This window comes from Aquila chrysaetos, chromosome 16 (genome assembly GCF_900496995.4).
Source record: "Aquila chrysaetos chrysaetos chromosome 16, bAquChr1.4, whole genome shotgun sequence".
In the NCBI taxonomy this organism is placed as follows: domain Eukaryota; kingdom Metazoa; phylum Chordata; class Aves; order Accipitriformes; family Accipitridae; genus Aquila; species Aquila chrysaetos.
The window spans coordinates 16798121-16826061 of record NC_044019.1 but is presented as its reverse complement, the minus strand read 5'-3'; the positions used below and the strand labels follow the sequence as shown (position 1 = coordinate 16826061).

At 42.0% G+C, this 27941-nt stretch overlaps 1 long non-coding RNA gene across 1 annotated transcript in view; it reads left to right on the top strand.

Moving 5' to 3' along the window:
* The window catches only part of LOC115351917, a 162975-nt gene extending 143626 nt beyond the window's left edge, over positions 1-19349 (top strand). Inside the window, exon 3 of the long non-coding RNA XR_003926948.1 lies at positions 19268-19349. This is a non-coding gene — a long non-coding RNA (uncharacterized LOC115351917). The remainder of the gene's footprint in view (positions 1-19267) is intronic.
* Positions 19350-27941: the final 8592 nt, after the last annotated feature.

Below are 27941 nucleotides of genomic sequence, written 5' to 3'. Positions count from 1 at the left end.
CTGCGTCAGACACAATAATATTGCAAGCCAGAGATCACAGGAGGTGCACATAGGTTTCTAGTATCGTACAACACCAAGAAAGAGAGCGCTTTTTGGATGTCCTCAAAATAGCTGTACTATATATGATGTTATGTTAACTGTGAAACACATTCATTTATGCAGTCTCAAGATTCAATGCAGAACTCTCTGCTGGTGTAAATCAGGGTGGCCGTAAGTCGGTTGTGCTGAGCTGAGCTATGCTCACAGAGAACCTGACCCTTAAGGAATTTTGCACCTTTGGTTTTGTTGCCTTCATTTTGCCACTAATCTAGCTCCGGTGGGGTGGATTTTAACGTTCAATATCTCTCCATAGGCAGAAATTACTATAAAAATCTTTACATTCTTATAGAAATACAGGTCGGGGACGTAAGAATATTTTGGAATTGCTCCAAGCACTGGAAAAATATTTATTAAAGTATCAGGGAATCATAGAAGCATGTAGGTTGGAAGGGACCTCCAAAGGTCATAAAGTCCTACCTCCTATTCTGAGCGTGTCTGGTGAGAGCAGGTTTCTCAGAGCCATGTCCAGTTGGGTTTTCACTGCCTCCAAGGACAGACACTCCACAGCTCTTGTATTTTCCATCCTTACAGTGAAAAAGCTTCTCCTAATATCCACTCGGATTTTCCCAAGTTGTAACTTGTGTCCATACCTTCTTGTCTCATTACTGTGCACCTCCAAGAAGAACTTGACTCCATTTCTTTGTACCTTCTTATTAGGTTGCAGTAGACAGCAGTAACATCTCTCAACAAGAGATCAACAAGAACATTGTTCTTTGGACTGAACAATTCCACTTGCTTCAGCTGCTCCTCATGTTACGTTTTTCCAGCTCTCTAGTCATATTGGTGGCCTCTGCCTTACTTGCTGCAGTATGTCAGTGTCTTTATTTGCTGTGCAGGGGAACCCAGGACTGGAGACCACGCTCCAGATACAGTCTTATCAGTGCTGAATGAGGGGGGAGTCATCACCTCCCTTGTCCTACTGGCTATGCCCCTGCAAATGCAGCCCTCTGTGCAACTGGCTGCCTTGGCTGCAAGGGACACCGCTCCGTCATGTTCAGACTGTTGTCCACCAGGCTGTCAGCTGCTTTTTCTGCAAAGCTGCTTTCTATCCTGTCGGCCCCCAGCCTGTACTGGTATGTGGGCTTACTCCATCCCAGCTGCAGAAATACTTGGGGTTTTGGTATTGATTCCAGTAACACTGTATCCTCTACTTTGAACTAATGAAGAGCTACTGTTGGAGGTGCTTATACTAAGGAGAGGTGAAAAGCCTTCTTCAGCCCTTTGTGTTATTGTTGAGGATTTGCTAATATTTATAATGAGCATCTTTCCGCAGTACTTTCTGCTTATTATTTGCTTTTTCCTGATACTTTAGCTGTCAGCTTTTACCCACACAAGTGCTTGTAAAAACTAAGTGCTGAGCTGGCACGCTCAAATTTTCAAACAGGACATGCACATCAAACTGTGGGTCAGAGCAGCACTGTGTTATGTGTGCAGCTGCTCGCAGCTAACATTCGCAGATTAAACTTCAGATATGAAGTGTCAGGAAAGCACTGGAGACTCCTCACCATCAACCTATACAGGGAAAGAATTACACTATAAAATTGAGACTCATTTAAAGTAATGATCAGATTTGAGGAAATGGCAATCTGTATGCAGACACTCCACAAGCTGAAAAAGAAGCTAAATTCATCAGGTGAATTATTTGCTGCCAATTATTCTCTCAGCTCTAATATGCAGTTTTAAATATTTAGTTAGATCCACTTTCAACTAGAATTTCAGTTTTCATTTAACATCATGAGTGACTATATATATGTATGTATATACGACACATGTTATTTTCACTACATCTCCTTTGAATGCACTTGAATAGTAACATGAATTGCCTGTCTCCATTTTGGTAGATTTTTGGGCAAGGTGTAAGCCTTTTCTCAGTGGATTTTGGTCGTTGTCTGAGTACCTCTTTGATCTGAAAGTGACCCTGCCGTGTTGAAATGTGGACTTGGCTAACTTCATGGCAGGACTCTTGGAGAATTACAAGATGGCTGTAAAGATGCACTAACCCTTTTCAGGACCTAAATTAAGCTTTAAATCAAAGCTAACTAGAATGCCACCAAAGCTTTTCCATTAAGACTGGCTTACACACCCTTGCACTGTGATGCACAGAAAACATCATAAATTTTGGACCTGGAATGAAACCCTGAAGCTCTGTCTTTACTTTCAAAGTTCATGAAATGCTTCTTCACTACCAGTGAGCAATCCAGTATTTGTGTGAATTGGTTTTTGAGTGTGAAGGCAGATGCTGACCTAGAAGGCAGTTGGCACTAGACAATTATCACCAGAAACTGAATCTCAGCTCTAGTCCATCATTTTAGTTATCGGTGTGCAGGAAGTGCCGTGCCACCACTTTAAGGCAAAAAAGATACAAGCATTCAAGGGGTCACTTTCTGTTAGAATAAGCCCTTCTTTGTAATTGATGCATACAGACAGAGTACTGCAGCTTGAAGACAGGCCATCACTGCCTGCTTTTTTATATAACACGTTGTACTTAAAAGCAAGGATTTTTGTGGTTTGTAAACCAAACGTGTGGAAAAATAGAATTTTTTTTTTCTTTTTTCTTTAGTCTGTTGCATTCCTCACTGAAGGTAATGGTGCGGGGCTACACAAGCAATGAAGTAAGACATATCTCTCTCCTGAACATAAGATTTGCTTAGTCACAAATGAGCGCTTGAGAGGGGTGTGAGAAGAAAGGAACTTTACAGCTATTGGCAGCCTGGTGCAGTATCTGCATGTGAACTTTGGCACCAGATCGCAGTGGCTTTTCAGAATGAAACTGGATAAGGAGCCGCGAAAAGAGTTGGTGTTTGCAGGGGAGGGCAGAGGGACTCAACCAGGGCTCATAACGAGACAGGGGCAGATGGGGCAGTTTACCTGAGCTCCCTGCTCTCGGAGGACAGGAGGGCCTGACTCATTCAGGAAGATGCTTATCAATAACTGCTCAGGCTGAGCTTTGAGGCAGAATTTCCTGGAGCTCCATGTGCTCTGGTTCAGAAATGTGGGTGTTATAACATCATTGTGAAATACCATGATGTAGTCCATCATACTGCCAATGTTTGGCTTTAAAGATAGGGCAGGAGAGGAGAGAATTGCTAATGCTCCAAGGAACAGCTTGTCAGTTCGAAGGCCTCGTGCGTGCCAGCTGGATTCAAGCTCAAGTATGGATTTGATCCACTAATGAAACATCATCCTCCAAAAACTACTGGCTGAAGGTGGCAGACCTCTGGTGACCTAGGCAGTTGATTGGAAAGTTGACTCTCTCTTAACCATATGCTTGTGTGTATGTCAGTTATGAAAATGAGTCATATTTTCAAGTTTTCAATTAAAAAAAATCCTTAGGAAAAACATTGGCAAAATAGCTGCAATTTCCCTTCCCCGTTGCCATCCCCTTAGTGAAATGAAAACAGTTCTGTGGATTTGAAAGGGCTCTAGGGTTTTAATCCTGTCTTGGCTTTGCCGAGGCCAACATTTTGTCCCCCGTGCCTCTTGCATTTAGTGAAATGTTTAAGAGTGGAAGAATGTGACATTTTAACAAAAAAGCTGATGGAATCTATGAATTTTCTGAAAAGCCTGGGGTCAGTTCCTATGTGATGACAGTTCTGGGCTGAAGCAGACATAATACTTTTGCCTTCCAGATGGGGGGAAAGAAGGATTTCCATGGACGAGACATAGTTCAAAATCCCTTACTCTGTTCCTAACGTAATACAGAAGTGTGTCTCAGCAGCAAGCTGGTTTCTGAGCTAAAGAATAGAGGAAGAGTTTTCCCCTGGAACCCACAAGGCAGTGACAGCGCGCATTAGGTAGCCTCTAGAAGATCCCTTATACAGCAGGCTCACAGATGGATCCCCCCTTTCCACTCCCGGTTCCCCACTCTTTGCTCATACAAATATTTAAATAATTATTTTTTAGAGCTCTGGGAAAGCTCTATCAATTGCCTTTACCAGAACCTGTTCTATTAGCTGAGCAACTTTCTACCATTATAGCAGCTTTTCACCACTTTCTATTTCATTAGCATTCATTTTCTTTAGACATATGACACACTACCCACTGGAAATGTAGGCATCTGGGAACATAAAGCTAAAAGCTGAGGTTTGCTTCAGTGCTTGCCAGCCCACAGAATTTTATTACCTAACCTACCTTTACCTAAATCACAGAAAAATGACAAACCTTTTGATGCATGTAAAAAAACCCCTGAAACAGAGTTAAACTGCAAGCTTGACTGATGCAAACTGACATAAAACATCACAATGGCGCACATCAGAGACATATGTTTTCTCCAACTCCAGTCTAGTTGCATTTTTGCAGAGTGCACTACTGATTCGTTAAACGTGCTGCTTGTAAAAAGATTTGGGTCTGGAGTTCAAACTCAAGTCTCCATGAGTAATTGGCAAGCTGATAGTATTATTCTTACAGGTGGAAATGGGTAATGCAAATTTTAGAAGGAGCACATCTGTTCTTTCAGCTAATCGGATATGAGTTCTACAGGAATGACCACATTAGCAACCTCAGTGTCATAATTGGAGGGACACAAATCAACAGCACTGTGGATGCTAATGTCAAGGAATTTGATGATCTGAGCTGCAGATTCACAGGTACCTGGCTGGCTTCCGCTCACAGAAAGTCTGTTACAAGATCCTGGCACCAAAAAGTTTACTAGCTGAAGGACTATGGTGGAAGGCAGTCCTGGTCTCACTTCCAGAGAACTGTAAAAAGAAAAGAGCTTGGCATGTTTTCGGTAGAAATTGGTCCTAGCAAGAGTGAGATGCATTTGTATAGCTAAGTATCTCAAGTGGCTGTTGCTTCCTGTGCAAGAAGTCCCTGTGAAAGGAAGTGAAGTCACTAAGTCATTAGGTGATTTTGGGGGGCAAATCACATGGATTACTTTTGTTCATATTGTTCAACAAAAAAAATCAGCAGTTTGAGTTCTCATTGTGTTAATGTCTTGTTACTTAAGTAGACAAGGGACAAGAAGAAACACAGCATAGTGATTGACCCCAAATCACTATTAGTGAGGTTGAGATTTCAAGTCTGCTGGCTAGATGGGTGAAATGGCCTGTCCCTGAAACCATGCTGCTTCCTTAGTAGAGATGTATGGACATCCCTTGTGGTCAGTTGTCAGCTCTTTTGTTTTTCTTTCTCTTGCAAAAACCCAGGTGGGAAACAAAAGTAGAAGTTGGACAGTTTCATGTTCACTTTAAATCTTCTGTTTTGTGACATGTTACAGGCTGTCGAGAGGGTTACGTTTGTCAAGTGTGTACCCTGGACATTCCTTCTCATACATGGGTGGAAATCGTGTAGCCTGAACATAAACACTTCAGAAACCCTCTGAGACGTCAGTCTTAAGATGTGCTTTGTTTTTCACATCTTGCCCTGATGAAGTACAGGGAAATTCAAAGTGTATTGCCTGGTATCAACTCCTTAGGACAACCACCCAACCATCACACTCTGTATCCTACGCAAAGTTATTAACCCAAAAGCTGGCACTTCGGGCAGTTTGTCAATAGTTAATACACCTGGAGTGATCTCCCAGGTATTTTTGTAGCACATGCTATTTTTGATAGTACAAAGTTCTTTTAATTATATCCTGGTTTTATTTATCTAACAAATTTTATATCTGTTCCTCAGAACTTCGAACACAACGTATTCACAAACACACACGTGCACAGAACTCTATGATGGTACATTGCATAGAGTGTTTTAATTTTCCATTTGTTTGCATGATTTTGTCCATAGGTTTGTTGTTGTCCTACATGACCCATTTGGGTGATTTTTTTTCCAGTTCACAAAGGGAACAGTGGCTCCTATGAGCAACACTTTAGTGCTCCATAGGAGGACACTACCTCTTTTATCCAGCTCCACCCATGGCTGCCCAGCATCTCTTACAGAGAGCTTTAAGCTTGCTAAAACCCTGTGAATACTAATGGATATGCTAGCTGGTGCTATACTCAGCTTTCTGGTGGAAATCTGAGCCCATTTCCTGTTTAGTTTTGCATGGTCTGCTGAAGGAAAAAGTATCCCCAAGTTCTTTTTGTCTTAATTGCATCCTATCAGCAGGCCAGCATTTTACTCTGCAGATGCTCAACCTGTCATTTATTGTATGCAAATGTATCGGTATCTTGTTTCAAGTAAGTAGCCTTAGACTCAGTGAATTGAACTTAATTGGCATTAGAACTTCTCATTCAGAAGACTACATCAGATGCTTAAATCTATTGCTATTCAGAAAAGCAGAGATGCTTTAGCAAGTGATGAAACGAAGCATGTACTCCTACAAGAAGAAACTCTTTCCTGAACTGGGCCTGACAAATTATCTTTTCACGTGGTGTTGTACCCTTGTGTCAAACCTTGAATTTTGCGCACAGTGTTACATCATTTTCAGGATAAGAAGATGACTTTTTAATCTCTTTTTAATTCTGTATCTGGAAAATGGCTTTATTAACCTCTAGTTACTAAGCAATAATATATCTGATGTGCTCTGTGGTCCTGCTTACTTTCTGTTGCTCTCCTGCAAAAGTGTGATAACCTCTGAAAAAACTCAATGTGCTAGACAGACTGATAGAAGAGTGGTTTTAACTATTAATCTAACAGTTTTCAGAGACCTGTATTTAAATCACTGTTTATGCTGTGTTCCTCATAAGGTAGATCAGACATGACATGCGATATTAAAAAAGTGCGGACAACTTTATCAAAATTTACATCTACAAAGAATATCCCCCTTCCAGCAAGCTGTCTTTCTCCCAAGTCCTAAACAATGCAATGAAATCTGAACACCATGATCATTCAAATCTCTAGAGCATGAACATATAGCAAGAGAGTCAAATATACAGTAGTGGAAGGATGTCCCATTACCTAATGACTGTGGCATTCCCATTACTGGATAACTGAAATGGCAATATGGTCAAAGTAACGCCCACTGGAAAATAAGAGCCCTGACAATATCTACACAGCCAACCGCATAAGATTAAGCAAGGGCAAATGAGTTTTTACAATTCAGAAGAAATATTGTGGAGTCACAGTGATTAGCTCTCTAAAAATAGCTACTTATTGCTCAGCAGCAGCTGGGAAAGCAAGGAGACTCTTACGAATTATTAAGCAAAGAGTAGAAAACAGAAAAGAAAATATTTATTCCACTGCGTAAATTGGTGGCATACCCAAGTTTCAGGAGGTCTCTGTGGTTTTCATTGCCCATCTCAAAGGGATGCAACTAGAAGTCAGTGGAGCACATGCGGCCCTGCATGCTGCCCCTTCCTTATTTCAGACAGACCCATACGGACACATTATTGGCAAATGGCTACCTGACAGTGTCTGCAAAGAGCAGTGAGCTCCACTGCTTTGAAGTCATGTGAGATGCCTTCAGTCAGCAGCTCAACAGCAACCTACTTCAGTGCATGGGTGGCATTGGGCTTTTGTGCGAGGACAACCTTCCAGCTTCCACAAGCTTCCTTGGAGTCTTCCACTGGGCTGGACTTCTGCTGCTGGGGATGGCAGCAGCTCCCCCGCCTGCAAGAATTCAGTGGGAAATGGAGAGATGCAGCCTCGCGCAGAAGCGCAATACCTTCCACCAGTTGCTCCCAGAGAGATGTGTCAATCCCTATGGATGCTATAGAGCCAGCAGATGACCTCTGCTCAGCTGACGGACAGTAGTCACTTCTGTGTAGGGCCAAGGCTCTACCTTGCTCAGGGAGCCATACCCTCATTTCATTTCCTAACCCTCCATTTTGAGCAGAAATAGAGATAGACCAGAAAAGGCTGCAGGGTTCTTTAAAGGTGGTCTGGATACAAGGTCTGGCTCAGGAAGGTGTTTAAATTTTTGGTTTTGAGAAGCTGAGATGGCGTAACATAATTCTCACATTCTTTCCTAAGAGTTGGCCACTATGAGAGAGGAGATACTGTGTTAATTGGATTTGCTGTTTGATCTAGCATGGCAGGTCTTCTGCGTTTAGCAACAAAGGAGGAATCAGCTTCTTAGATTTCCAGTGCATGTTTATACAGCCTATTGACATTTTCTTCATTATCCGCTGTCTCATGATTTTGTTTCAAAATAAGGGTAGGGCTGTGGTTACAGATATGCAGGAATCTGTACATCTGGGATCTCTCAGAAGATTTACGATGCTGGATTAGGCCTGCAACCCCAAACTGGGGATGGTAGCTCTTAAACACTTTGCGGTGATGTTGTGAGGCTTAATTAATTGAAAGAAATTAATGGAAAGGAATTTAAATGGAAGGGGACACGTAAGTGAATATTAGGATTGTGTGGAAAAATCTTTTAGTTTGATGTTGAACTAAAAGTCTCTGAAATGTATTCATGCTCCTGAAAAAAGCTGAAGGGTTAAAATGACCTGATTCGACATCAACTAATATACTCCAATATGCATTAAAGCAGGTAGATTATTTTTTAAACAGTACTATCCTGCTAAGTGATGCACTTGTGCTCTATGATAGACTGGTTAAAGCTGTAAATGTCATTGTTAAAATGAGTATCTTTAACAGCTAATATCTATTAAAATGAAGCACTTAGGCACCAGAAAAGACAGTTTTAAACTGTTAGGTCCCTAAATTATTTTTGTACAATCAAAATGAGACTCTTAGGGATTAGATGGCACAGTGGGTTAACACATTACTCTTCTGGATGGAAGATTTACCATCATATCTTGCTTAAAAATACAAGTGAGCTGAGACTGCTGTTCTTCAGATGATCCAGGATATTTGTTTCTAAAACATATTTTAATACAATTGACTGTGATTGGCAAGGGAAGTAGATGAGGACTTTGCCTGCTGCTACAACACTTTGAGTAAGGGTAGGTTAGGACTTGGGTTCACAATTTGGATTGTTCCCTTGATGAGCTAGCAAAGGGAAAAACCGTCTACTTTTATAGCACCATTTTCTTCCAACAACATCTTGTCACACAGCTACAGTAGTAGTTGTAAAGGGTTAAACTCAGCAAGTGAGAATAAGGCTTTTCAAGGCAAGCATGGTCATGTAGTCAAAAATGAGGTATATGTAGGTGCCTACCTGCATAGGCAGGTGCAGAGGGAAAGTGAGCTATAAAAAAGCATGTTGCAGTGTATTTGAATTGAAACTATCCAACTGGCTTTTCAGGATGTGTTTGCTGCAACTCACATGAAATTGTTGGTCTGGCTGGATGCAATGAAATATTTCTTTTGTTTGGTGAAGACCCAAAATGTCTTGCTGCCCAAAATATAATATTCTGAGTCAGCTGTACTCCTCAGTTCTGCTGGAGCTGCTGAAGAAGACAGTCTTTTTCTCAGGCCATTCTTATCCCTAATTCCTCTTTTCATGCCCCTGCTTGGATGCAACATGTCACCAACGAGTACATACCAGCTGCTTGCTCCTGCTTATTGTGTTTTATCTGGCATCTGAGAAGTTGCACTCCCAGGCAAGAGCTCCTGTATTGGCCTGAGCTTCTGAATTGACTGTGGACGGAGGGCAGAGCATAATACGTGGCAAGGGAATGTGTGTGTTGATGTCTTCCTGAAAAGGTCTGAAGAATAATCGGCCTTTTGAACCTCAGTCTATTCCCAAGGTCTTCTTGGGACAAGATGTCATCATGCAGTTACTAGATTGGTCCACAGGGCTATGTGTCATCTTCTTGCTCTTGAAAAATTTTACATTTATCTTAAAAAGCAGAGATGATACTTCTTCTTTTTCCTTTCTTCTACAGTATTAAACATCCATAGATGAGGTACACAGTCCCCAAAGTTGTTCTCCCACACCAATATGAGAGAATAATTTGTATATATTTTCTCCTTGAGTAATTTCTTAATTCATGAGGCCCCAAAAATTTACGCTGAGAAACATCAACTGTTAACAACTTTAGGGAAAGTTTCACTGTCCCTTTTATGTGTGGGTTGATAATAAATCCTTTAAACCATTCCATGGATGTGATGTCATACGTTACAGGACCAATCCTTCAGTGCACCCATTTTTTGTATTGTAACCTTCCTCTTTTGGTACGTATATAAGGCTACTGCCATTTTGTCTTTCGGGACAGGTGGAGGGTGTTACCAAAAAAAAAAAAAAATTTTTGTTCTGCATCATTTACATTAAAGAATTCTTTGGTTTTGTGAAGTCTTTGTTTTCAAAGACAAGCAGAAGAGTACTTATTTGTTGAGCAGAACCTTAGCAAAGGGTGAGTGCCAGAAGGCAACTGGTGTCCCGCTTTTTCCAACAGCAGGTCTCCCTTTGTCTCTCAATGCTGCATGTGTGTGTGTGCACACACATGCTAAGAGAGGTTCTTCTCATTTTGGCATGAAGTGATCCAGAATTGTCTTTTGTGCTCCCCAGGATTGTGTGTCGGTGCCAGCAATGTGACAAGTAGATAACATCTTGACATGCAGCAGCAGATTTTAGAGACTAATAGCAGCAACTTCTCAAGCAACAGCAAGGTTGGTTTGACTGAAGTTTCTTCTAACTCTTGTTTTCCATAAAAATCTCATCCATAATCTTTTTGAGCAATTACGTGTGAGATGGTGAGTAACTGCTTTTTTGCATTCTGCGAAAGACCAGTGTGGAGTGTCTCTGCTGTTCTTTGAAAGTAACTCTGAAGAACGAAGGAGTCCAACCTTCTGGAATGACTATCCATAGGAAAAAGCTACACAACCGTATGTAAAACAGGAAATTTCTGCCATAGAGCCATGTCGCTGTTCAACCCCAGCTGGCAACTAAGCCCCACACAGCTGCTTGCTCACTCCGCCCCCCGGTGGGATGTGGGACAGAATTGGAGGCATAAAAGTGAGAAAACTCGTGGGTTGAGATAAAGACAGTTTAGCAGGTAAAGCAAAAGCCACACATGCAAGCAAAGCAAAACAAGGAATTCATTCACCACTTCCCATCGGCAGGCCGGTGTTCAGCCATCTCCAGGCAAGCAGGGCTCCATCACGCGTGACGGTTACTTGGGAAGACAAATGCCATCACTCCAAACATCCCCCCTTCCTCCTTCTTCCCCCAGCTTTATATGCTGAGCGTGACATCGTATGGTCTGGAATATCCCTTGGTCAGTTGGGGTCAGCTGTCCCAGCTGTGTCCCCTCCCAACTCCTTGTGCCCCCCCCAGCCTGCTCGCTGGTGGGGTGGGGAGAGAAGCAGAAAAGGCCTCGGCTCTGTGTAAGCACTGCTCAGCAATAACGAAGACATCCCTGTGTTATCAACGCTGTTTTCAGCACAAATCCCAAACATGGCCCCATACTAGCTAATATAAAGAAAATTAAGTCTATCCCAGGCAAAACCGGCACAAGCCATTATATGTATTCATAATTCTCACAGATTAACTTTAAAATGAAATATCAGTTAAATGGTTACTCTTTCACAGTAAAAATGAATTCAGGAAAATGTGACAAAGCATGGGGGAAACTGATAGTGCTGTTGCCCTTTTTTCTGGCACAGGAAAGCTGGAGTGTGGAGTATGTCAGGTTGTGTCTTTTCCACACACATAAAAAGAAAAGTTTGTTTGCAGAATTAAGTTTAACTGTCAGCATAGCAGTGGCACTTCTGGGTATCTTCATACAGATGAACACAGTGACAGTGTATTACACTAATTTAAATTGTAAGAATAAATTCTTTTCCTATAAATACCGCATCAAATGATACATTTAGACACCACTTGGCAGTATTTTAGAGCTCTGAATAAGTGGCAGCCCACATCACAGTTTCTTTTAAGCACTGATTTTAGTATGTCAGAATAAGTTTTCTGGCTAATATAAAATTATTTGTATTTCACATTCTTAATTGATGCTTTTAATTACTCTTCATATACTTTAATAGTTTTCATATAGAAAACTGCTTTCTGTGCAGTAAGCCGAATCTCCAATCTGCAGCAAAACTTGCTTGAGTCAGGTTTTTGCCAGGCTCTGTGTACCAGCCCCAAATACTAAATTATGTTGGCACTCTTACAGTAATCAAGGGAATAATTGTGAAGGCAAAGTTTGTTGTAAGGAAACCAAATTAGGAGGAGAAAACAACATCGCTTAAGAGAAATATTTAGTATGAAGTAATCTTTTTGGTCTTTGTCCTCCTACAGTAATGACTGTTTAACCATGTAGTATAATTATTTAAAACATACTGTAGTTTATCCCATGTAGATTAGACTCCTGCTTTATTAGAATGCTAAAAGGCCACTCTTCAAAGAATAAGCAAATTAAAGCTCTGTCTTGCTGTTTACAATGCTAGGGTCAGATCACTGATATCTACCAGCTTTAATGCAAAGCAGCCATAAAGCCCATTTAGTTAGTTAAACAGTTAATGGCTATTTAAGTCGACAGGGGTCTTTTCACTGCCTCTTGTAGTCACTCATCAGGCTATTGCAGAGTCAGGTATCTCCCCTGTTCCAGATCACGTTAGTCACTAAGAAATCCCCCTTGGTCTTCAGCAGGAACAGGGCTCGTCCTCCTGAAGCATTGCAGTACTGGGTCGGTGTCCTGTCATTTTTTCTGAAATTGCACTTCCAGTGGGAGTTCAGGTTGCTTTATACCTTCTGCACGAAGGTGAGGCTAAAACTACTCTCCAGAAACAGTAAAATAGAGCGTTGATAGCATTTGAGTGCTGTGAAAGGGCTTGACTGGCTGGAACCCGTGGGTATTTGTATGAGTGACTTTTCCTTCGTTTCTACTTTCTCCCCAAAGGTTCCCCACACCTCCTTTTCTCTCCTATATCATAGGTTTTCCTTCCTCTCCCTCCTGTTACTTCTCTGCTCCATGTCAAACAGATTCAAAACACCTATTTAAGGGAGAACAAGGTTTTTTAAAGCATGTTCTTCCAACGCTGCTAGGACCAACCTTAGCTCCTGCTGATATAGGTGAGTGTAAAAATCCCACCCCAGATTGCTAAAATGTGTGAGGCCCTTTGGGCTGTCTCACATGGCATTTCTGCCAACCGCAGGAGTCCAGGCTGGGAGGCATCGGTGCGCTTTGCAGTAGTCAACCTTTTGTGATTTTGTCCCAGAGCCTGTGGTGGAGATGGGGGAAGGGTTCTACAGCTCCAGGTCTTGGAAACAAGAAATTTCATGAAAGCCTCTGCTTGGAGGTGTAAATAAATAAAAGTTCCCAAGGAGCTCAGAAGACAGAAAATAAAGGAAGAAAACTGTTGTGTTATTGTTATTTTTAAGTATAATAATTTTAAAGGGAATTTCATGTTTTTTGTGGAATCTTGAGTGGCTACTTTGGACCATGTGTGGTTGGTAATGCTTCATTTTTGAAAATCCACAAGTATTCAGATGATTGTGTGGATTCATTTCAGCTCTTTTGGGGAAAAAACCTGCCTGCTCAGGCTTTTTCACAATATTGGTATGACCTCTTAGTCTTGGCCAGACCAAATATACAGTGAAAATGGCCTTTGTTTCTGCATTGCAATGCTTAAGCTTCCTGTCCAATCCAAAGAAGTACAGGAAAATAAACAAACAAAAAAGGGATCAAATTTAAATGCACAGCATGCTTGCAGCTTTGGGTCTGTTTTCTCTGTGTTGCGCTTTTAAATGTAAAAAGCATGCTTCCCACCCAGATGGGGGGTATAGCCAAGAGGGGAACCAAAATGGGGATACTCTGCTTTCTATCTCTTGCACAGATTTTATTGCGTGTTTGTTCTTTCATTGTTGTTTTCTTTAGTCTAAAATAAAGATAAACTAGACAGAAAGCAAAGTGGCCAGGCGCCACTGCACAATTATAATTAATTCACTGTTAATGTTTCAGACATTGTTACAGCGTACATTGGAATTGCTGGGGCGGGGTGAGATTAGTTTGAGCTATTCATGTACATACTACAGGAGAGTCACATTAAATACCCACTCTAATTAACGTTTTCAAAATGAGCACCAAAGGGAATAGTATGACTTACCACTTACAGAAAAGTTGGTTTGTACTTCTGCTTCCCAAGTTCACGCTGTGTCCTCACCTCAAAAGGTGGGGATTTGAGCACATATCGTGCCATGACCTTAGAGTACAAATGTGCGCAGGCTGTTCCTAAACAGTGCTTCGCCAGGTGACACCATCAGCTTGGAAAGAAGGATGCGACTAAGCTAAGACTCAAATCTGAGTATCTGCAGACTTAGGAGAATTCATGATCTGATCTGATCTGCAGCAGCTGTGGAAGCTGCTCCTTTTGTCAAGAGCAAAAGGGTTCAAGAACCAAAACCACCCAGTCCTGCAGTGTTCTAAGCAAAACTGTAGAAAGGAAAGCTGGTCTCTGACCAAAGCTTGAAAATAGCCAGGTTATATTAAATCCAAGAGCACTTAATCTGAAGAAGAGGTCTCAGCCTATAGACTATTTTAACAGCTGGAGGAATTAAGTAGGTTTTGTACCTCCAAATATAATCTCTCTTCATCATTTTCTGCTGCCAGTATTTCCTGTGGGAGAGGAAAGCCATGAAAATTGTGATCAGATATGTACTGATATGTGCTATTTATTACAAACCTTCTTAATTTTAACCAAGTCTTCCTGTGAGTATTGAGTCAGATTTTTCAGTCTGAGCCTCCAATACTGTATCTTTGGGCTGTGTGTCTCTCCAATACTATATATTTAAGCTGTGTGTCTGAGGTGTAAAATAGCCCTTTGTATAGTCAGTCTGAAGCCAGCTGAAAGTGTGCCTCTGCTGGCTAGGTTTTATCAGCCAGATACTGAGCTTCTTAGTGAGAAAGAAGTGATCAATGTGTAATCGAAACTCCTTTAAGCCGAGTTTTTAGGAGAATTTATAACCTGCAAAAATGTTCTAATTACAAATCCTTTTCTGTCTTTTCTTATAATCGCCTTTAAGGTATGACCTGACCACCATCAGTAAAAGGAAGAAGATTTGGGTTTTAAGGCCGAGCAGAGGTTCATGCGTTTTGGCAGTTTTGGGGGTGGAGGGGTGGAGGTGGGGATTGCCGTTAAATATATTTCATACTATATCGTTATTTATGCGAGGTGACAAAATCCACATTAAATTTCTGGTGAAACCTGGTCTGCTGTAGAACACTGTTAGAGTACTTATTAGTACTACATTTTTCATCATGGATGTAACCTGAATATCCTAATTTATGACCATCTGGTCTCCAGACAAGAACAGCCCATATGATCAAACTGCAGCTTCCCTAGATCAGCTAATACATCCATGCTGTGAGTTCAAGATGACACAGAAGTACTCTGTAAAAAGCCTTGAACACCTCTAGGGGACCTTTCAGAAGAAGGGGGTACCCTTACACAACTCCTTGCACAGCGCACGCAGCAGGGCTAGTCATTGTATCTGTTTATTCATTGGTGTTTGTTAATGGTAACTTTCATTTCATTTAGGATTTGATTTGTTTACGAACTAATAAATATGATTTATAAAAAGTGCCTGTGGTTCACTAATTACTGCACATATGGCATTTTCATTTTGTAAAACTGGCATTTGCTTTCTATTATGATTATGTCTCCGTTCACCAGTGCTAATTAGTTTGATTAGACAGATAACTTTAACCATTATTAGGACTAGATTAGGGGAACTTTGCATGCAGGGGAATGCAGGGAAGGAGGGTACATCACCAGTGAAGATAGGTCAGCAGCACAGAGTTTGTTCCTCATTAAATATTTTAAAATTACATTTTGTTTTGTTTTCCAGATAGAAGAACTGAGAAGCATTCACATTTAGCTACTTACAAAAATCCAATTAAACACAGTTGTTTAGCATGAATTTGTTAATCAGAGTTAATCTTTCCAATGAATGCATAATTTGGAATCTGTGTCTAAAATGTTCATTTAAGGATAAGCATATTACAGACAAATAAAATAAAAAATAAAATGAGATTCTCTGCCTTGGAATTGACTCTCAATATGGAGAAATATTGACTGTTTTGTGTTGATTGTCCTGCATGCTGAGGGGCAGAAGTGAAATTGGATAAAGGCTAAGAAATGCCACATGAAAACCAATGCCACCTGGGGTGAGCTGTGTTTTTCCCAAGAGTCTCTGAAAATTGTTGAATAGTGTCATCTGAAACTCTTCAGAAAGAAAAGAAAAAGAAAGAAAAACTCCTATTTATTATCCATTTTAGGATAAAAACAGTTATCCAGGGCAGCAGAAGTTTGATATTATTTTATTTCTTCAAATGGATTCTCTATCCTAAAAAAGAGAAGCACTTTTTCTTTACCAACATCTTAGAAATTACCTTAGTGCACTAAAAAAGTAGGATGTGAAATACCTGGGTTCAGGCAGTAAGGCACACAATTTGTGATCCTTTGGAAATAGTCACTGAACGGTGTCAGACTTGATTTCATCCTTTTCCTCAGAAAGGAGACTAACTGATACTCAAATTAAGTAACTGTGGATACTTGTTTCATTAAGGTGGCCGCTCATTTGACTTTGGATGATCACCCTATATTCATCTAGTTTCTATGTAATTGGTTAGGTGTGAGAGGCAAAATGGTGCCGTTATGGATGCATAGTCCTATTGCAGGCTACTGGGTCTCTCCTCGCTGTGTTAATGTGGCAATGTCATCTGTGAGTTGCCCTTTTATTTTTTGTCTTTCTCCATTTTCAAAGCAATTTGTAAGGGAACAGAAAAGTTCTTTCCTGTCTAAAAAGAATGTGGGTATATTGAAAAAGACATAAAACTGCTATTGAAGGGCGAACACATAGAGAAACAGTAAACTAGATTGTTGCAGTATTTACTCTCTCCTTGGCTCTTCTGGAGGATACCTCCTGCCATGCCTTTCAAAGAAAACCCCAGACAATTTAAATGTCAAAGTCTCAAATTTCAACATGCATCATTATTGTTGGAAGCATTTGCTCCAGGAAAAGTTTCAAAATTGTCATATCTGTATCTTAGAAGAATGTGAACAGAATGGCCAGATTCTGAAATGGTATAAATTGGCAGAGGTTCCTTATTTCGATGCAGTTATCCTGTTTTACACCAACTGAAAATCTGGCCCTGGAGAATGAATATTTATGCCGTGCCAGAGAGGTTTGAAAACCCCTTTTTTTAAAATGAGAATGAATAAAGAAAGGGCTGGGATATGCTCTGTGCTGATGAACCCAAAGCCAAATATGACCTCCCCTTGACCTTTTATGCATTTAAGTTGAAAAAGGCCATTCTGATACATTCCACTGGAGCTTAAAATCCCTATATTTCACTTCCAAAGGTCAAGCTCTCTTCTCAGTATACTGTATGACCCCGCCTTTGTCTGTTGCCCATTGATGTTGCCTGACTATGCTTCTTATATCCCATTGACTGTTTACTGTTATTCTGGCTAATGTAAGTGAAAGAGATAATTGAAATGGTTTTGAGCTATGTGTCAGTTCTGATTCTGATTATGTCTCCTGTGCTTAGTGCAGCTTTAGTGGCTCCAAACTCATTAAGTCTCCAGGAAATTTTAGATTACTGTGTGAACTATATCTTAATTAATGTATTTATCTTAAATTCCGCTCAAGCCTTTTGGAGGTTTTCTTTTATCACTATGTCTATCTCTAATATCACTGAATTAAGTAATTTTTCTTCAACCCTTCAGTTTTCTTTTACCTTTTGAGGGTTTTGGATACTTTTGTTTGAAAGGCCCAAAGTCAAAGGGAACTATTTCCAGGAAATAATGCTTCGTGCACGTTGAAAAGCAAATCGCCACATCTTCAGTGGATGTAAGCACAGCCTCACTGGAATGAAGGGACAGGAACTGGCACTTTTTCAAATCTGCCTGAAAATTCGCATCAGTGGAGCTATGTCAATTTACACCATTGACACTCTGGTCCAAAATAAAAAGGTGGTCAGATTGGTTTTATGGCTAGTGGAGTACATGTCTGCCTACCTTCCTCTGGACTTGAAACAGCCACTATAGTGGTGGTTCCCAAAATAGGGAATAAATGCAGTCCCGTCAAACAGGCTGACAGGCCTTGAGTATCATTTCTGTAGATAGAATCACAAAGTAATCATCATCTCTAATAATCTCTCCAATTACTTTATAGAATAATAATTTATAATAAAATCTGTTTTAGCAGACTCTCTATTTTTACCCTCTCCTCTGAAGATGAAGTCAAACATACAGGAACTGTAGAACATTTTCACAAAGCTGGGGGAATGCTTCTACATAATAACGTAACCAATCACAAGGATGTTTTTACAGATATATTGTCATTTCTGTTGATTAACACAGCTTAGTGAATCATTGGTGATGAATAATTTACTAAGGGCCATAACCTGACACCCTGTTCCTGTTGAGATGTGCCTTACTGCACAGTCCTCAACAAACCTGGACCAGATGTTCTTGTCCCACCCCTTGGCCATGTTCAGGTTTCCCTCCAGTGATCAAATGAGAGGGAACCCAGCCCAACTGGAAAGATAAGACACAGACTCCTTCCAGTGTGAGGAGAATTGATAAGGAGCAGATCGATACATGATCCTCTTCAGTGGGCAGCAAGGCCCACAGTCTTAACAGTGGGACATCCCCTCCTTTTCTCCTTCTGCTAAATTGCAAAATTTCTGTAGTGGAAAGAGTCTAACACTGCAATTAGGTGTGGGAAACCAAACAGAAACATATACTGGGAAAAAAAAGTATATATAAGTATTGAACAAAGAGGCAAAGCGGTGTATTTTTCTCTAATTTCATCCTTGGAAGCGGTACCTGGTTTTGGTGACAATTTCAACAAAGTGGTACATATCCAGGATAGCAATTCCAGCCTGAATTAGTAATATCTGGCAAAATTAAAAGCAACTGGAATCACTGGGAAGTGTCAGGCAGCATTAAGAGTCAGCAATGCTACCAAATGTAATTATTATGAATGCCTAATAGGCTCCTGACCATGGAAAACCACTTGGACAAGCACCCCTACACACAAAAGCTCATGTAAATAGGTGGAATTCTGTTAAAACCAGTATAGCTGCAATTACATTAACTGTCGGAACGCTTGGACCTATGTCTTTAGTACTTTTCTCTGTTTCAGCTATTTGTTCAGCTATGAGATAAAACTGACTCGCCTTACGTTTGTACCTGCCGAGTAGGATTGAAAGGACTGTTTGTAATCACAATTCATCCCCAGAACTCAGAGATAAGTATCACTGAATCAATTGTATGTCCGGCTCTCAATGTCTCCATCACTATACTTTCTCTCGAAGGATGCACCTGGTGGTTACTCACCCTCTGCCCAGCCTCTGGAGCTCCAGAAGGCCCTGATGGCAGCAAGCAGCCTGAACTGCCTTCCTGAGAATTTCCATCTATTTTATTTCAGGTACTTCCCAGGTACCTTGGATTTTCCCGCTAGGATCTGACTCGACCTGCTTCAGCTTTCCTGCAAGGGATAGAAGACAATGTAAGTGCTGATTATCTCTTTGCTTTGTAATGAGATGAATTTTGCTTGGTATTGTGGTAGAAACATCAGCATAAGCACTACTGAAAGCTTGGTGGGAAAGAGGTTAACCCTTTCTCTTACCGTTGTTGCTCCCAGTGCAGATATCTGGTATAGAAATCGGGTTAAACAATGTCAAGGTTTGTTTCCCACAACCATCTCCTGAACGCCTGTTCATTGCAAAAGAAAGAGGTTTGATGATTGAGTTGATGGCATGAGTCAGGGAAGGAGTAAGTATTTCTTGTCCCTTGGATGAGGCAAGCTACTTTTCTGAACTTTGCCTTGGGCTTGTCTGAAGGAAGCTACTATGTGTTTTAGTCATTGTTTAATTGAGGGCACTCATTTAACTTTTGTTATATTTTTCCCTTAAAAAGGCAAAAGACTCCTTGGATTTACTTGTTATTACTTTATAGCAGCAACCATAGTGTGTGAGGTGTTTCCCAATCAGAAAGTAAATTTATGAAAAGGATTATGTGATGTTAAGCCTGCAATACCCAGGCTGGACTCAGAGATCCAAGGCTGGTCTTGAACACCAAAGTCCAGCCCTCACTCCTAGAGTTTTGAGAAAGAGGAGCTCATAAGGCCATGACAGGCAGTTGATTCTGATAATGCAAAAGAAGAAGTACTTTATGAATACAAGTAATTTATCTGTAGGCAGCATGGCAAAAGTGGGGCAAACAAATTTGCATTAAAAGGTAAAAATACAGACAGGAATGTAGTTAAATCTGAATGTGAGGATGCACCAGCCTTCTTTCCTCTGAATGATCTGTAACAGGAAAGTAGATGATATTTGGGGGTTTAGCAAGGTTTTTGCCTGTCTGTTATACTCTTATCCTGCGTATTACTTTTTCTCTTCTACTTTGAAGTTGTTTTCCAGACAGTTTTCATTTTGCCCTTCACAAATTGTGTTGTGTGCACTGAGTCACGGGCTTGTGTTTTTAGAAAGGTTGTCAGTCACAGCTATTCTCATGCAGCAATGATATGATTAGCTCTGGTTTTTTACTGTAAAGTATTAATTTAACCAAAGTTTGAACACAGTGAAAAAAGAAGCATCAGTGGATGAACATGCCAGCTTAAAAGCAGAGATCCTGTCTCGTATGAATGGTTGCCTTCCTTCGGGATTGTGGGAAAAGAAAAGAAACCCCACATGCGAGAGATCCTCAGGCACGGACGTACATGGGAATATGTTAATAGCCCTTAGTGTAACCAGTGCCTGGGGAGGCTGTGAGCACAAGGGCCCTTCAGAGCCCAGTCGTCTCAGAAACCTGGTCCTGGGATTCCCAGTCACACGTGATCTGCCTGGGGTCTCCTCTGCAGGTTCGTGCTTATGTCTGGTTTGGGGGATCACTAAGATGCCTGGTTTGTGGGTGTCTCCAGGGGCTTCTCCCACACGCTATCGCACGCACGCCTGCAGCGTGAGGGCTGCTGAAAAACAGAGCAGAAGAGGTGGAACTGCCTGGGTTCCTACGTGAGCCGTGATTGCCATATCTTGATGTGTCTCAGTGCTGCCTTTTTCTTCCACTCTCTCTCCCGTACCTAAAATTTGACTGGTAATCGACCAATATGAGCTGAAAAAGTGGTGTCAGCCTGAGCTGTGAATTGACCTGCTTTTGTCAGTTTGTCACAGTTTTATTGCTGCTTTAGCACAACATGTGCAAGTTAAAGCCCAGCACTTCTGTCACCCAGAGAAAAGGCTAGCAGACTGATGTCCAAGGGAACAGTTTCCAAGTGCAGAGAGGCCAGGAGCTCCCTTTCTTCTCACCAGCTAGTCCAAACTTCATATTTTCTTTCTAGCCGAAGAACAGCCTAAAGCCAAAACAACCTGCAGGTGTATTGCCTCGGTGTTTCCCCCACATCTCCAGTACTGCCTGGAATTCATTTGCAATGGTGCTCAATAAGATTTCCTGAGAATAAGATCAAAATTGTGTCCTTTTCTAAAGGTGACCATATTAGGCTCATCTCTTTGTAAATGTTAAGTTTATTACAGGAACAATAGACTGGATTCTTTAAATCAAAACATTTCAAATGTAGGAGATGAGGAATAAGAGAGAATTCCAAGGCCTTTTATGAAAGACTCATCTTAAAAGCTAATTTAGCTTTCTGCACAGCAGCAAATATATCAGATAGTTCACCCAAAAGCTAGCTGAAAGAATGTGTGTTTATACCTCCTATTTATACTGAGATTTCAAAATAAACTTTTTGAACAAGCTGTGATATTTTATTTGGTTTCCTTAAGCTAAGAGTATTGCAATGTCAGACTCTGTTTTCTTAATTGATTGTAACTTTGCCATCCTCATATTGCAAAGCTTATGATGAATGAATAATAGGTTGCCCAGTGCCTCTGCAGCTTGGCCCAAAATTTGGCTTAGAGTACCTTTTTCATATCTTTGTTTCTCACACAAATATCTTTGCTGTTGCTTCTGATAAATGAATAATTTCCAGCAGCTCAGGATGCTTGCAAATAGTGATGATCCAGCCAGCATGTCTGAGTGACCCTACAAATAGAAAACATGGCAATGCAGCTCAGCATGCGTAAGCAACCCTACAATAATAACTTAGTGTGTGCAGTCCAGCAGGCGGGAACAATCCTAGAATGAGATTGCTAAATAAGCTGTTGAGAGTGTCATGGAAGTAACATATCTGAGTGACTTCAGTGTTTTCTTAGTTTTACATGTGCAAATTTTTTTTTTTTTTTATTGAGTAGATACCGTTCCCTAGATTTGGAGACCTGTGTTATTTTTCAGCAGCAGCAGCCAATCTGTTGCTAAATTTGTTTTTCTGGAAGCTGTCCCCATCTTTCCAGCTCAGCTCCTAACTCTCACCCATGCCTAAGTCATCTTGCACCTCACTGCTGCTCCAGCTGCTCAGCTCAAATCATGAGATCTGTTTGCGAGCAGTAGCCTCAGCCCCTGAGTATCCTGAACAAACCCTAGAAACTATCAGCTTTAGTCTTGGAAAGGGGTAAAGTAAAGCTCAGAGTGTGAGAGACTCTAAAAATGATGAAAATGTTATTGTTATTTCAAAATGTTATTCCCATATGTTCAGGAAACAGAACGATGATCAGGTTATGTAATTGACTTTGCAAAAACACCTGCTTGAGTAGGTAGAGTAGGGTGGAAACAAGTTTAAAAAAAAGCATTTAGGTTTGAAAAACAACGCGGTGCTAATTTGATGGAAGGACTGAAAAAAGAAATGCGAACTTCTGCAGGGAGATGTTTTGGTGGGGCGGTGCAGTGCCGTGGACCACCGGGGCTGGGGTTTGACACCTAGTGCTGGGCAGTGCTGGTTACAGGGGTTTGAGGACCGGCTGGGGAAAGCTAGTCCTTCCAGGCAACGGCCGGATCCTCAGCCAAGGCGAACGTGCACAGCCCCATCCGCATCCCGATTTACCGCCCTGTGACCCGGCTGCAGCACACGCACCCTGTCTTGTGCAGCCTTCCTTCAGGAAGGAGGGCAGAGGCTCATTCCAAGCAAGCTCACAAAGTGGCAAGGAATTATTCCAATTTAAACTGCCTATATTCTCCTAACCTGGCCCTCAGTTATTCCCCATCGTTACTTCCTTCACGTTCACTGCACTGTTGTCTGTCCTGTAGTGTTTGAATTTTTTTAACACTCTTAAGCAGAGATTTAATTGTGCAACAGCTCACTTCCCAAAGTGTTACATTTGGCCAGAGGGCTGCGGTCACTGGGGGTGTCACCTTCCTGAGATATCATGCCTCTAACCACCCTCCCTGAAGGACTTCTCCAGCCTCCTTGATGAGCAACAATCTCTTGAGGATATATGTAAAAAGGTTGCCAAGAATTAATATAAAATACTTAGCAATATAAAATACTTAGTATCCCTGTAAGCCTCAACTGAATGAATGTACTAGTCTGGGCCAGAAAGGAGACTGAGCTATAATTGCATGCGGTGTGGCAATTGGGTTTTAGATTGTCCCCTGCTCATATCAAATCTTTGATTTTAGTTACAGGGAAAATACTCCACAGTTCTCTAGATTCCCCTCCCTCTACCCCCACTTGCACCAAATCGAGTGTTTAAGCCACCCTTCCTTGCACTTCTTTTTGTCTGTCTGTCTGTCTCTCAAAATAAAAGGCAGGACCCATCCAGTCAAATGTGGTGAAACAGGAAAATGCTCAGATATTTTAATACCCTGGAGCTACCCCTTGGCAGATAAAATGACTAAAATGAAATTTAAAGCACATCTGATTTACCTGTTGTTTGTGTGACTCAAATACCTATGTTTAATTTTGTCTATGGATTGGAAAAAGTTAATTTCAAGCCTTGTTTCTCTTGCTAGCAGCAACAACCTTTTAAACTGAGTATTACTGGTGAACCATATAGAGCTGGTTAAAAAAAATGCTTTTCAGTTCCACCATGCAGTTGTTCGGACGACAATTATGGCAGCTGAAGTTTAATCATAGTGTTTGATAGCTCATTTTCTCAATGTCAACACGAGGCACTGTTAAAAAAAATGAATTCTTTCATTTGATAAGCTGGCTCCAGAGCACTGGGCTCATTCAATAGGAAAACTCTTTCACAGGGCTGCAGCATGCATGGTTTTTCTCTTTCCTTTTTTTTTTTTTTTTCCCTTACCTTTTTTTTCTTTCTCTTTTTTTCTGAAAGCCACCCAAGAAGAGATTAATCACGAGGGGGAAACTCAGCTTCACCCTCTAGCTGCAGGTCGCAATTTTTATTTGTATGGAATTGGCTTTTGGAAAGCTGAAGGCTGCCTGAGGGCAGGGACCTGATATAAGAAGAACCTGAGAATGAAGCAGCAGGGATTGATTAGCCTACTTCATATCCCACACTCCATAAGCACACTCCAACCGCAATCTAACACACCGCTGAGCTGAATAGACAAGAGAAATTGGATTCCTTCCTAATATTTAACCTTCAAGTCAGCTCCAACAGTTGTTGATATGTTGTTCTACCAGCAAGTAACAGTAGCTTTTTTATTCCAGCACCCACCCACACACATATATATACAATTTTATAAGTTATATGCTATATATTTACATATTTTCCATTTTCAATCTGTTTCAGAGCATGGTTTACCTAATCCATTTCAGTAAAAGTTTCAGGGAAGAACAAACTGACCAAACAATTATGCATAAAATTGTAGCGAGGGAAGGGAGGGAAAGAGAAATAAAAAGTAGAAAAAACTCATTGTCTGTTTCATGCCTTTCAAGGTCTTTTTCACACAGTCATTTTTCTTTTACCTGTAATTTTCCCAGTTCATTAATTGTAGGAATTGTCTGGCTTGTATCTAGTGATACGGATGCTGCCGGCACTGACGTCGTAGAGGTTTCATTTTAGATTTTTATATGTAAATCAGAGGTGCATTTTGGGAGATGTTTGCTTTTACTGGAGTCTGCTAAACCGACAGAAAGTACCGCTGCGTGATGAGGGCCAGTCTGCGAAACCTGGCCCGTTGCGCGCGGTACCAGAGACCCACGCTGGGGTTGCCCAGGACGGAGCACACGCGGGGGAGGAGCAGCCGCGTGCTGCTGGGAGCCCTGGCAGCGGACGGGGAGAGATACTGCCTCTGCCCCACGGCCGCTGGGGCTCACGCCTGTGCCCTCATCCAGCCCCTCTGAAAAGCTCCCCTTTCAAGCGCGAGCGAAAGGTCGGAAGACGGTGCCGAATGGTCAGAAAATGACGATTCCGGCAGGGTGTTTGTGGGCTTGGGGTCTCCAAGAAGGGCGCTGCCCTTGCAGCTTGCCAGTGGAGAGGGGTTTTGTTTAGGAAAGGCTCGTTCTGGGGAGCAAAAGCCCTGCTTCGCAAACACGCCCGCCCCGCTTCACCCAGGCCTGACCTTGCGGGCAGCCCCTGGCAAGCGCCCGGGATCACTGACAAGGCTGCCTGGAGGCTTGCTGACCTCCCCAGGCTACCTGGGCAGCCGGCACTTGGCCCTCCCGGTGTTGGGGTTGTGGAGCTGCACGTCTCCTTGGGCTCGCCGAGCTCCCCGCGAGCTCCGGCCGCCTGGCTGGTGGGCTAGGAACTGCCTTGGCTTCCTAGCCCCTGCGAGGGCCGGCCTGCCACCCGCTCTCTGCCACGATCCCCACATGCTCATGCGTACGTGTCAATGTGTGTGACGTGCTCCCCATGCGGTTCTCCAAAGGGGAATTTCCTAAAAATTCCTGTCCGAGGGAAAATTCACGTTTCTGACTCTTCATTCATGTTTGGAATGCATAAAAAATGAGAATTTGAGATTTTTCTCAAAATGGTCATTTTGATTCATGCTTAGCTGCACAACTTTTGTCCTCTTTGAGAAACTGGAGTACCTTTACAGTGACTCCTGAGGTTGCCACTGGCTCTGTATTGTGGGGCCCCCTTTTCCTTCTGTCTGCCCCCCCAAAGCCAGGCCGTACGCCTCGCCAGCACGCCAGGCCTCACTCTTGCTATGATTTCTTCGTGCGGATCCTCGTCCAGATGCAAAGCAGAGCTTACACCTACCACGAGGCGCGTGCTGCTGTGCCGTGCAGTGGCACGGCAGCACCCGCGGGAAGTTCAGCGCAGGGCACCACCTCCCACTGCGTAAGTCAGGCGTGGGCGTCCCCGTGTGTGCCTGAGCAGTGCTGCTGTCACCTCTCCGTCAGCGTCACGGTGTCTGTCCGCACAGCGCGGTGCAGGGCCGTGCGGAGGTGCCCGGTGTCCTGACCATATGCTGTCACCTACTGCGGGGCAGTCCTTGCAGGCTAGCTTGAGCGTTTCTGCAGGACACAGCGTCGTGCCTTGGCAGGTCTGGCCAAAGAGGGTGACCATGGCACGGCTGCCTTCTAATATTGCCTTTTTCAGGTGAAGTGGAGGGCAGCTGTGTTGAGTAGCACTGGGTTTCCATTAAGACGGGAACCAGGAGGAAAGCAGGGCTGTGACAGTAGCAAGGACTCTTCTTCTGCTGCTTGGTTGTCACAGGGGCTTAGACATGTAGGTGGGAAGCTTTGGCTCGGCCATCCTATTTCCTGCCATGGCAAGATTACGTGCCAAGTTCTCCTTTGCAGAAAGCACCAGTGAGAAATAATTGTGAAGTCTTCTCACACGATACACAGTATAACCAGTCTAGATCTTCTAGAATTGGGCAATATCATTCTGCAACTTGTAGCGAAAAAAGGTTGCCTTAATATATACAGTCTATTGGGAGAATATGCTGCTGAAACAGCTATTGCTGCAAGCAAAGTGAAATTTTCATGTAAACATCTTCAAATATTTTTATGACCCATCAGCTTGAGTTTTATAAGTCAATGTATGAGTGAATACACAAAGTTTCCCTCTTTGTTTGCATATCCTGCCTCTACTGAGTTTTAAATGTTCATGCTATGTGGACAAAATCCAACTCTACATCTGTTTATGGCATATGTAGGCAGCATCATCTCCAAGATTTTTTTTCATGTCTAGTTGATCTCAGTAGCTTTGTGAAAAGGAACTCGCACGACCTGAGCTACCTTCCCTGTACCCTAATTCTGACTGTTAATTTCCCATACAGACTTTGGATCCTCTGGATTTCTTGCTATTTCATGTTCAAATAGGAGAGGAGAAAAACTAGAAATATCCCCTGCCTAAGCAAACAGACACACAACACGTCACCCACCAGTGACGGTCCAGATGATAATTATGCACATCCCCTCTAACCACAGGGATGTGACTTTCCAGCCTGTGGATCTGGAGACTTTAACTCACAGGCGAAAGCCACATCCTGGAAAAAACGACTAGAAAAGTGCAGCAGCAAGGGCAATTGAGTAACATAGGTTGGCATTAATGAGCCTGCTAGGTCTCCACCAGCTGCACTAGCTTCTCAGGGGATCCTGGATAAATCCTACAAGCCTCTCATAGGACAGCATTTCTTTCAGCATGATTTCAGCATTTAGTCCACAAAATCTATGGATCTGTCTATCGCAGGTGTCTATCCCGGGTCTTATCTCTCTGCAGTTTGAACTGATGCTTTAACACAAAATTTTACCCTGATTTCTTTTATGCCTGGTATGGACATAATGGAGCTATTACACAAGGCCAGGCCTTGCTCACCGATTTGATTATTTCTGTTACTGATTAGGGCAGAAAAGGAGTGCAGGAAAGAGAAAATGTTTTTTGTTTTAAAATATTTGTGTGACCCGGTATTTGACAACGGACAGAGCACTACAGCCTTCATGATGGAAAACAGAGATTTAGCAGCCTCAAAAAATTTGTGGGAGCAAGCTGATTTTCATCAAGATGTTTGAAAAATGATCATTATGTTTCATTTTGATAAGGTTGAAGTGCTTTCATGGGTTGTAAAGGGTTTGGTTGAAAGGAATCACTGGCATTATATCCTAAGAAGTTACTTTGATACAGTTAGATATTTTCATTTGCTGGAATTTTTGCTTTGCCTGAAATTTTGACTGTTTGTTCTGATGTGGGACTTTCCTGAGGAATTAAAGCTGTGGCCTTTGATCTTCTCCAATGATATGGGTTGTGATTCACAGGGGCACAGATGGCAATAAACAAAGCAATTCCCTTTCTTGTGCGTTGGAAGAAGCTTTACCGTTGCATTGGCTTTTAAAATGCAGTCGTTCTCTGTGT